This window comes from Equus przewalskii, chromosome 26 (assembly GCF_037783145.1).
Source record: "Equus przewalskii isolate Varuska chromosome 26, EquPr2, whole genome shotgun sequence".
Taxonomy (NCBI): Eukaryota; Metazoa; Chordata; class Mammalia; order Perissodactyla; family Equidae; genus Equus; species Equus przewalskii.
In genome coordinates, this window is record NC_091856.1 from 37,008,603 (window position 1) to 37,018,228 (window position 9,626).

The 9,626-nt window shown below is 58.7% G+C and overlaps 1 long non-coding RNA gene across 1 annotated transcript; it reads right to left on the reverse strand.

Annotated features, from left to right (window-relative positions):
• Positions 1 to 5,784: 5,784 nt before the first annotated feature.
• Positions 5,785 to 6,864, reverse strand: LOC139079599 (uncharacterized). Its single transcript, XR_011533342.1, has 3 exons — positions 6,708 to 6,864; positions 6,497 to 6,556; positions 5,785 to 6,190 (listed from the first exon to the last, which is right to left on the reverse strand). It is a non-coding gene; the product is annotated as an uncharacterized lncRNA (long non-coding RNA).
• Positions 6,865 to 9,626: the final 2,762 nt, after the last annotated feature.

Consider the following 9,626-nt stretch of genomic DNA (forward strand, 5'->3'; position numbering starts at 1 on the left):
TCTCTCTCCTGCAATGGCTCTCTGTCCCCCCAGGCCGAGGCCCAGCGCCGCTCAGAGGCTCTGCACCTGCGATTCTCTGTGCCCACAACACTCCTCCCCTGATTTCAACTGTCTTCTCCTTGACGTTCACGTCACGGCTCAAATCACACCTCTTCAGGGAGGCCTCCCGGACCACTGCTCCAAATGTCCCCCTCCACACCCCGCCGTTTGAGTTCTCTGCACTGGTTATTGGGGACAGTTTTCCCATTTATGAGCTTATTGTCCACTGCCCCAGCCTGCACACAGGCGTGTGTGCACACACATGCTAGAATGTAGGTTCCGTGTGAGCAGAAGCCTTAGGGGTCCTGCTCTCCACTGGACCCCACACCCCAGCCCAGGGCCAGGCCCGTGGAAGGCACCCATGGCACCTCCAGCAGCCAGGTCCTCGGAGACCCACACAGTGGTGGGCGTGCCTCTGCCCATCACCCTGATGGGCCAGCCAGGGCCCCCGGGCGCCGTGGACGAGGGACAGGCTGGAGCACCTGCTGGAAGGAAAGAGCCTCCCACTTCCAGGGACTCTGACTGCAGAGCCGCCCAGCCCTCTCTAGATGCTGGAACCAGCAGGACGTCTGATAAGGGTCCTTTCTGCCGACATCTTCCAAGTGCCTGCTCGGCTGGCTCTGTAACACCCAAGGAGAGAGAAGGAGCTTCGTCCAGAAAGGCCTGTGCCTTCATCTCGCTCTTCCCTCAGCAGCCTCCAAGCCTCAGTGTTGTCATCTGTGAAACGGGCAGAGAGGGGCTTGTCTCGAGGGTGATGGTGACAACTGGCGTGTCCACGATGCTCCCCCAGGGCCTCGTGCTCAGACCATGTGGAGCCGAAACCTGCCCGTCCCTTGCCTCCAGACGGCCCGGTCAGGCGAGCACGAATGGGCGGAGGAGATGGCATGGCCAGCCTCGCCCTCTGCCTCTTTGGACTCGGTTTCCTCCTCTGTAGGAAGGGGCTCCGAGGCCACCTCACCTTCCCCACAAGACGGCACAGAGCTTCCCAGGGAGGAGGATGTGACGTGCTGTAGCCGGACATAACCAGCCATCGGCAAGAGCTCGCCTTACGTGGAACAGGATCGATGGCCAGGGAGGGAAGGAAAGGAAAAAGACAGAAAGTCCGAGTCTCCACGCTCCCGGCTTGTTTATTCCTGTGACGAGAAGCAGCCCTGTCTTTTTACGGAGTACCAACCTCTTTCACATACATGGCCTCAGTGGCTTCCATGAAAAGCCCCTTGAGTGACTCCGGGTGAGCGATGTCACCATTTCACAGTTGGGAAACTGAGGCTCAGAGAGCCAGAGTCAGGAAGGCGAGCACGGTGTTACCAAAACGACTAAAATAAAAAACAGTGCGAACACCAAATGCTGGTGAAGGTGTGGAGACGTCCGACGCCTCGGGTGCTGCTGGCGGGGTGGAAAACGGCGCAGCCACTCTGGCGGAGGGTCTGGCAGTTTCCTTAAAAACTATTCATGCCACCACCACATGACCCAGCAATTGCACTCCTGGGCATTTATCTCAGAGAAATGAAAACGCATCTTTGTGCAAAAACCTGTGCACAAGTGTTGACAGCAGCTTTGTGTAATCACCGAAAGTCAGACACAACCGCAATGTCCTTACACAGGTGAGCGGCTGAGCAAACTGTGGTCCATCCGCGCCATTGGCCCTCCTCAGCCATTGAAGGGCTGGGCTGTTGATGCCTGAAAGAGTCTGGACAAATCTCCAGAGAACTAAGCTGAATGAAAAAAGCCAATTCCTAAAGGTTGCATGCCGTGTGACCCCATTTGCACCACCTTCTTGCCTGACGCGGTTGTGGAGATGGAGAACAGATGGGTGGTTGCTGGGGTTCAGGCAGGAGTAGGGGCTGCAGGGAGGCACCTGTGGGAGGGTCCTGGAGGTGACGGGCTGCTCCTGCCCCAGGGCATCAGCGTCAACCGTCGGCATCAAGGCTGGGGAGACGGTGTCATGTGATCGTGCAAGATGTTCCTGTCGGGGAGACAGGGTTGGGGGTGCATGATCTCTCCGTGGTCTGTCTTACAACTGCGTGTGAATCTACGGTGAGCTCAAAATACAGAGCTGGATCACAAGAAGCAAAGAAAGAAAGGACGCGCAGCCGAGGAGTCAGGATAAGGCGAGCGGCAAGGCCGTCCCGGCTCCTGGGCCATCCCTGTCTACACTTGTGTGCTGGGCACCCTTCCTCTCTCAGTGTGGTGCGTTCACGTGAGTGTGTGTCTCTCCACATCTGTAAGACAAAGAGTCTGTGTGAGGCGGGCACCCTGGGGCCACCAGGTGTGTGTGGAGAGCAGAGACATTAAACGTGCCTCGCAGGGTCATCTGAGAACCTTCCTGGGGAAGCGAGCCCTCCTTCTAGAAAACAATGGAGAAAATCGCTCCTTCAATCAGAGCCATTCATGGGGCTGTCAACCCTTCGAAGCTCACATCCCCGGTCCAGTGATCTGATTTTCCTGGGCTGCTGCGCCCACCCCCTGCCCCAGGGACAAGCCCCACAGCTGGAGTCTCTCGCCTCCTCAGTCCACACTTCATGCTCCTAACCCAGGGGGAGAATTAGGGGTGCACGAGACAAAGCGGGGCTGTCAGAGGCCGTGGGAAGGAGCCCTCGCAGCCACGCGCTGCCCCTGGGGACGTTGTAAGTGATGCCTGTGTTCCAGCGTGTTCCCAGCCTCCTGAGCAGCTGACGGCAGAGGGAAGCTGTGTGGAACTTGGCAAAGGGTCCCTTTCCAGCCTGCCCGGGGCCCTGCTGCCCGTGAGAGAGGCCGGGCTCTCCTCAGGGCACCCTGAGCCCCCAGGAAGGCTGCTGCAGCGCCCACCCCCACCGAGGAACAGCCATGCTGGTCACGGGCGACGGCGTCCTCCACCTGCTCCCTGCCCTCAGGCCACCCGGCGAGGCTGCCACTGTCCTCAGCAGAGAACTGACAGGATGGGGCACCCTGGAACAGAGGGTCCTGGCGGCCTGCACACAGCCCTGCGGGTACAGCCCACTGGACTCAAGTCAGTGGATCATCCCTCTCCGTGAAGAGAGGAGACCAAGTGTCTCAGGGGCCAGAGGAGGTGGGAAGACCCTCCCCTGGGGAGACTCCCACCTCCAGGACGGGGCATGACTTCACACGCATCCTTCTGAGATGGAGGCTGAAGGAGACTTGACATGCTGAGGGGAGGGTGATGGGAAGACGGCAGAGAGATTCGACGATGCCGTCCCTGAAGCCCGGGGTGGTGCGGCCACAAGCCAAGGAGAGCCTGGGGCCCCCAGGAGCTGGAGGGGCCGGGAACACGTCCTCGCCTGGAGCCTCCCGAGGGAGCCTGGCCCTGCCGACACCTTGATCTCAGACTTCTCTCCTCCAGAGTGGGGAGAGGACGCATTTCTGTGCGTTCGCCACCAGTTCTGCAGTCCTTTGTTACAGCATTCGCCCTCTCCGCTGCCCAGCTGTGCGTCGGGGCTGGACACTGTTTCCTCTGCTGCAGGTGCCTTGCTGGGCTGTGGCGATGGTGAAGAGAGAAAACACCTGCAAAGGGGCTGGCGCAATGTGGCTCACGGCCGTGCTCGCTCAGCGACACCATTGCTGCCATCACGTAGCTGGCTCCGCTCCGGCACCGCGTGGTGCTGGATGAGCACATGGCACTGCTGCCCGTGGCAGCCCCTCCTGTGGGTGCCATGGCACACTGCTCACACCGGGCACTGGGCCAGCCTCCACTGCCTGGGGCCTGCAGCCGCTCCGCTCAGACCTGCACACCCCTGCGGCCCTCCTCCCACCCCTCGCACTCCCCCCCACCCCGTGGACCCTGCCTGCCCCTGGGAAAATGCCAGCAGCCTGGGGAGGGGCAACGTCTGACTGTTCTCTGTTGGGTCCTCAGTCCTGACTCGGCACAGAACTGAGGCACGGATGTGCAAGTGAGCCAGTGGCAGGTTGCTAAGCCGCTCACCGCTGGTCCCAAGGCGAAAGAACAGTGTTTACATGTGTCTTAGTCGGAGCTCTCCAGAGAAGCAGAGCCCATAGCACGTTATATGTGTATATAGAAAGAGACTTATTATAAATAAGAATTGGTTCACACGATTCATGGAGGCTGAGAAGACCCAAGAGATGCCGTCAGCCAGCGGGAGACCCAGGAGCGCTGATATTTCAGTTCAAGCCCAAAGGCATGAGAGGACCCGTGTTCCCGGTCAGGCAGTCAGGTAGGGAGAAGTTGCCCCTGACTGGCGGGAGGGTTGAGCTTTTTCTTCTATTTAGACCTTCAACTGATTGGGTGGGGCCCACCCACGTTGGGGAGGGCACCTGCTTCACTCAGACCACCGATTCAAATGTTAACCTCATCCAGAGACTCCCTTGCAGACACACCCAGCGTAACGTTTAACTGGATTTCTGGGCCCCCTGTGGCCCAATCACATTGACACATAAAATCCATGATCACACCAGGTGAGGGTCGTCGGCATGTTATTAGTAGTAAGTGGCATAGACACTGGCAAACGATGATTAAACATTAAACATCATTCGATGCCCCAGGCCTCCCCTCTGACCTCTGCCCTCTGCCCTCAGTGCTCAGGAAGGTTCTCGTCCAATTCTCCGCTGCTGAGACGGACCGTCCCCCTCAAGTCCTCTGAGGACCAGGGACGATGGGGCTCTGGGAGCAGGTGCCTCCTTTCCGGCTTTCAAACACTCACAGACCTGCTAAATCATTAAGTGACTATGTCCCACCAATCAGTTACGGACCGGATACGACATGAGGCCCCGCGACCAGCCTCGCCCTGACCAATGCCAGGCTGGTGGGCGGTTCTGAGGGTTTCAGCTCCTCACTGACAGGAAAGGGGCGCTAGTTCAGCTTGAGGACACTTGTCAAACACCAGACGGCTTCTCCTCGTCACTCCCTCCCGTTCCCGCGTCCAGGAGGCGCTGGTGAGGGCTCGCAGGAATGTAAAGAGGATGCACAGCCGGAGCTGTAGCCGCTTTCCAAGGATCTGGCTTTCCTTCAATACATACACACACATGCACACACGCACCAACGTGCACAAGCACACGCGTGCTCACATGCACACACCTCCCAACCCCATGAGCCGCAGGAGAGACCTGTCTGGAAAGGAGGCGTTCCTGGGGTGCCACAGAGCAGGGGCCGACACGCGGTGAGGCCGAGACATTAAGCACACGATGGGGAAGAGTCCTCCACCACGTAGAACTGGACTTCAGGGTCGTCCAGCCCGAGAGGGCAGGAGCAGGACCTGTGTGCACCCGCGTTCCCATCACCACGTGGAGAGGTTCAAGTCTTCCCTCCATCCAGAATGACTTCCTTCCCTAGCGCATCTCCCAAGCCCATCTGCCAGCGGCGCCACCTCCTCCTAGAAACCTCCCCAGGTTGGAATCCCCTCTCCCTCCCTGGAGCTCGCTCTGCATTTCGCCCAGACCCCCCTGGTGCAGTGACTGCCTTGAATTATGGTGCTCAGCCTCCAGCTGGGTCTCCGGGCTGCTCCTTAGCACGTGGAGCCCAGCTCCCTTCGCTCAGCCAGTCCCATCCCCACCCCACCCTGGCACAGCACTTCGTAGTCAGAACTTAACGATGTGGATTAAGGCTGCTCCAGCTAGAGAAGCCCAAGGTGACCTGGCCTACATGCCAAACTGTATGACCCGGTGGATTTTTTTTATGGTATGAATTAGGACCGCCCCAGGGAGAGAAGCCCGGGGCATCCTCACCTGCATGCCGATCTATATGGCCAGATTCGTATCTAAAGTTATAGGACCGCACAATAACCAGACCCCATCTGCACTGAAATCATTTAATGACTTTTTACATCATCTTTTCTTTTTCCAGTAAAAATAAGTCACGTACCCATGCCTTATAAAATTAGCCTTAACCCTCAACTCAGGGCAGCAGAAGCTCTGACTGCCCATGGGTCCTGTCCCCATGCTATTCCACACTATTCTCTAAATAAAAAGAGCACCTCTGCCAGATCTTGAGAGTCCAAGAAATCTTTCTTTCGACTCCTCAGCTCACCGACCCCGCATCACTTAATACTTAACGTCACGCAGTCTCAGTGGCTCCTGCCTACCAACAACGTAACCGTCTGAAGAGTGAGGGTTTCACTGGCTCGTTGCAAACCCGGACTCCTCCCAGCCAGGGTGGGGCATGGTCTGAGTGACGGCTTCCCTGTGCGAAGGTGACGGTGACCTTGAGAGAGGCAGAGTCACAAATGGAGCAACAGTGCCTTCAGGCAGCCTTGGCTCCCTCCTCCCCTCCCAGCCCCCATCACCCCCCACCACCGCCCGCCTGGCCCTCACGCCCCGCCCAGGGAGCCGCAGGACCCACAGGGACCCACTCGGTGGACACAGAGGCTGAGGCGCCCCGAGTCACACACATGTGCACCGGCCTCACGGTGGAGGGGGACCAGCATCCAGACCCCCAGCGTGGTCGGCGCCTTTTCCACAGCATCCCGCTGGGGTTTGCCATCAGCAAACGCGGGGACTGACATTTTACCTGAGCATCACAGCTCTCCAAGCACAGTTCCATCCATTGTCTGCTGTGGGCCCCCCGACTCTGCGAAATGGCATTTATAATAGAGAGATCAGCTGTCAAGAGCAGCACAGAAAGGACGCCGCAGAGCTCGCCCGAGGGGTCCAAGCCTGGGGCCCTTTCAGATCTCCCCAGATGCTCGACATCTCCAAAGGCTCCCCTTAGACGTGCTCACCTGTGGAGGCAGCACACGGATTACTCAGCCCTCCTGTAGGGAGAGGTCTCCATTTCCACGGCATCAAGACTGACCCCATTCCTGCCTTCCGCCCGCCACCCCCGCAGAGCAGACGCTTCCTCCAGGCTCAGCCCACCAGGTCCTCCGGGACGCCCCTAATGGTTAATCAGACACAGTTGGCGAGATGCCTGCACAAGCGCCAGCGATGACAACCGTGCCAGGAGCCAGGCATAAACACGGCTCGGGTCTAATTCAGGAAAAACAGATCTGACTTCGGGTGACAGCATGCCAGTTCTGAGAGGATTGTAAGTGCCCCGTGGTTCTTCTGTATATGGCCTGATCACAGCCCCCGTTCCTCTGATTACCCCCTTGGGACTTTCTGAGCCGGGGTCAGAGCCGGATGACCAGACAGGGCATCTGTGCCCTGAGTTACAAGCGGGTGGGCTGCACCCCGAGCGTCACTGTGGGCCCTAACTTCTCCAGGAAAGACATCTCAGAGCCACAGCCTGCCGTCTGCACAGGGGGCTCACAGGGACCCTTTTCTTGTTTCAGATCCCTTTGGGATCCTATTAGCACCGACTCAGAGAGTCCAGCACCGACAGATGACTTAGTACAAACAATAGCATCTAAGGGCCTTGTTGGGTCTCCCTGTCTCTCTTCCTCCTCATGTTAGGAGCCCAAACGCCACCCCCTGAAATAAATATTCCATGGGAGGCGATTTTCCAGCCAGCATCCACTGGCACAGCCTGCTCTGTGCCCTGATGGTGGCAAAGCCTCAATCCAGGCTTGGCAGCCGACAAGGACCAAGTCTTTCCAAACGAAGCAATGTTTGTTTTTAATTACTGAATTAACTACTGACATCTTTGCTCAGCTCCCCCGCGCTGGGGGGGTTAGTGCCAAAGACACTGTAAGCCCTCGGAGCCTGCATTTCTCTGGGTGAACATCTTGCCTGGCATTGCAGCCCGGCCCTCCCTAAACGGACACGGAGCAGCCCAGAGAGTGCAGGGGCTCAGCAGCCGTGGCCCAAGGAGGTGGCCGTGGGGCCAGCCCCACAGAGCTCCGCGGGGCCAGGGAGATTTCTCAGGGTGCCCAAGGGGAGCCACGCTCTTGTCGGCCCAGCGGGAGCTGGCCCTGGCATCCTGACCACACAGCCACAGGGACAACTGAACCCTGAGTGACCTCCAACCCCGACGGCAACAGGGGCTCTCTCACGCCGAATCCTTCCCCACGCCGTGCCATGCCGGTGATCTGTCTTCTTCTTGTCTGATTCTTTGCTTTGAATCAACTCAGTCGGGACATGCTCACTGAGACCGTCTAAACCACGAGGTCGAGCCCTGAGCTGGCTCAGCCTGGGGCCACAGGGCCCACTCATGGATGCATTCCCCTCCCCATAAGGGCCAATCGCAGCCAGGATTCCTCCCACTGCCCTTGGAATTTTCCTACAGGGCCTGGCCGGTGGCCACTGGCCACCCCCAGGCTCTCCCCGCCCAGGTGAAGGCAGGCTCTGCGTGAGTCCCTGCTTCATCCAGAGGTGTCAGCTCTGTCACCCCTGAGACGGGAGGTGCAGGTCTGGGCAGCAAAAGGGGCTTCCTGGGGCTCAGGCAGGTGCCCGAAGAGGCCAGGGCAGGGGGTAGTGACCAGGAGGACTCACCACGGGCCACTAGGGACCCCCGAGACTCCAGGAAACACCAGGGGGGTGCCTGTCAAGAGGACTTGGGGTTCTGTAAAAGCAGGTAGGTGACTGGACCAGAGAAATCCTGGTGACAGCTTCCATGTGGCCCACCGTCACCAGCCCCAAAAGGGGCAACCTCCCCATGGGAGCAGAGGACCCAAATAGAAAGCAATGGAGCCTTGAGAGGGGCTCAGAGTAATGACCAATGGACCCCTGGGACCCCAGGCTTAGAGCTGGTCAGAGGGCAGGGCTTGCTGAGCTGACCCCAAGGACACATAGAATTGGGACAAAAACTGGCTTCTGGGAATGAGGAGCGAGAGTGTCGGCATCCAGACAATGAATGGGGTGGAGGGGCAACCTTTTCCCCCCACATTCCTGAGCCCCAAAGGCAGGACCTTGGCCTGGCCAGCTCTCAGATTACCCAGAGCGCCAAAGGTGACCCCCCCCCCAGCACAGAGCAGGGCCCCCCAAGGCTTGTATGTCCCTGTCCAATTAAAGACAGACCCCACTAGCACCCAGGGCCTGCAGCCTGAAGCTGGACAGGGAGAATGTTCAGAGCAGTGGACTTCAGCCTGGGCGGATTCTAGCCCCAGAGGACACAGGGCAATGGCTGGAGGCATGTTGGGTCGTAATGACTGGAGGAGGGCGCTCCTGAGGTCCAGTGGGACAGACAGGCCTACTGTAAGCATCCTGCAGTGCCCGCGACAGGGCCACAACAGACACTGGACCCAGTGTCAGCAGTGCAGAGGCGGAAGGCAGCTCCAGACCAGGAAAGGGATGGTCTTACGAATCCCAGGCAGGACCCTCCCAAGACTCAGGCACCCTCGGCGGCAGCCCCAACCTCAGACGTGGGTATGGATGGGTCTCTACAACTCCACCAGGCATCCCCTTCCCGGGCACGTTTCCTGCGTGGAAACCAAAGTCCACCTACAACTGAAGGCAACTGGCCAACCAGGGCTAACAATCCAGGTGTCTGGTGGACTGTGGCACCCTCTCCATGTCCCCTGGGACTGAGCACACCCTGGGCACATCCTGGGAGTGTAGGAGTGTCTTCCATTCTCTTACCTCCACACGTCCACCATACACACACCACAGACATGTACTCCCACACACATGGGCATGCTCACATGTGCACACATGCACACGCATGCAAATGCACACATACTTGTGTGCACACATGTCGTGCACACATGCACACGTCGCACACACATACAGCGCGCACACACACACACATACATGCTCCCACA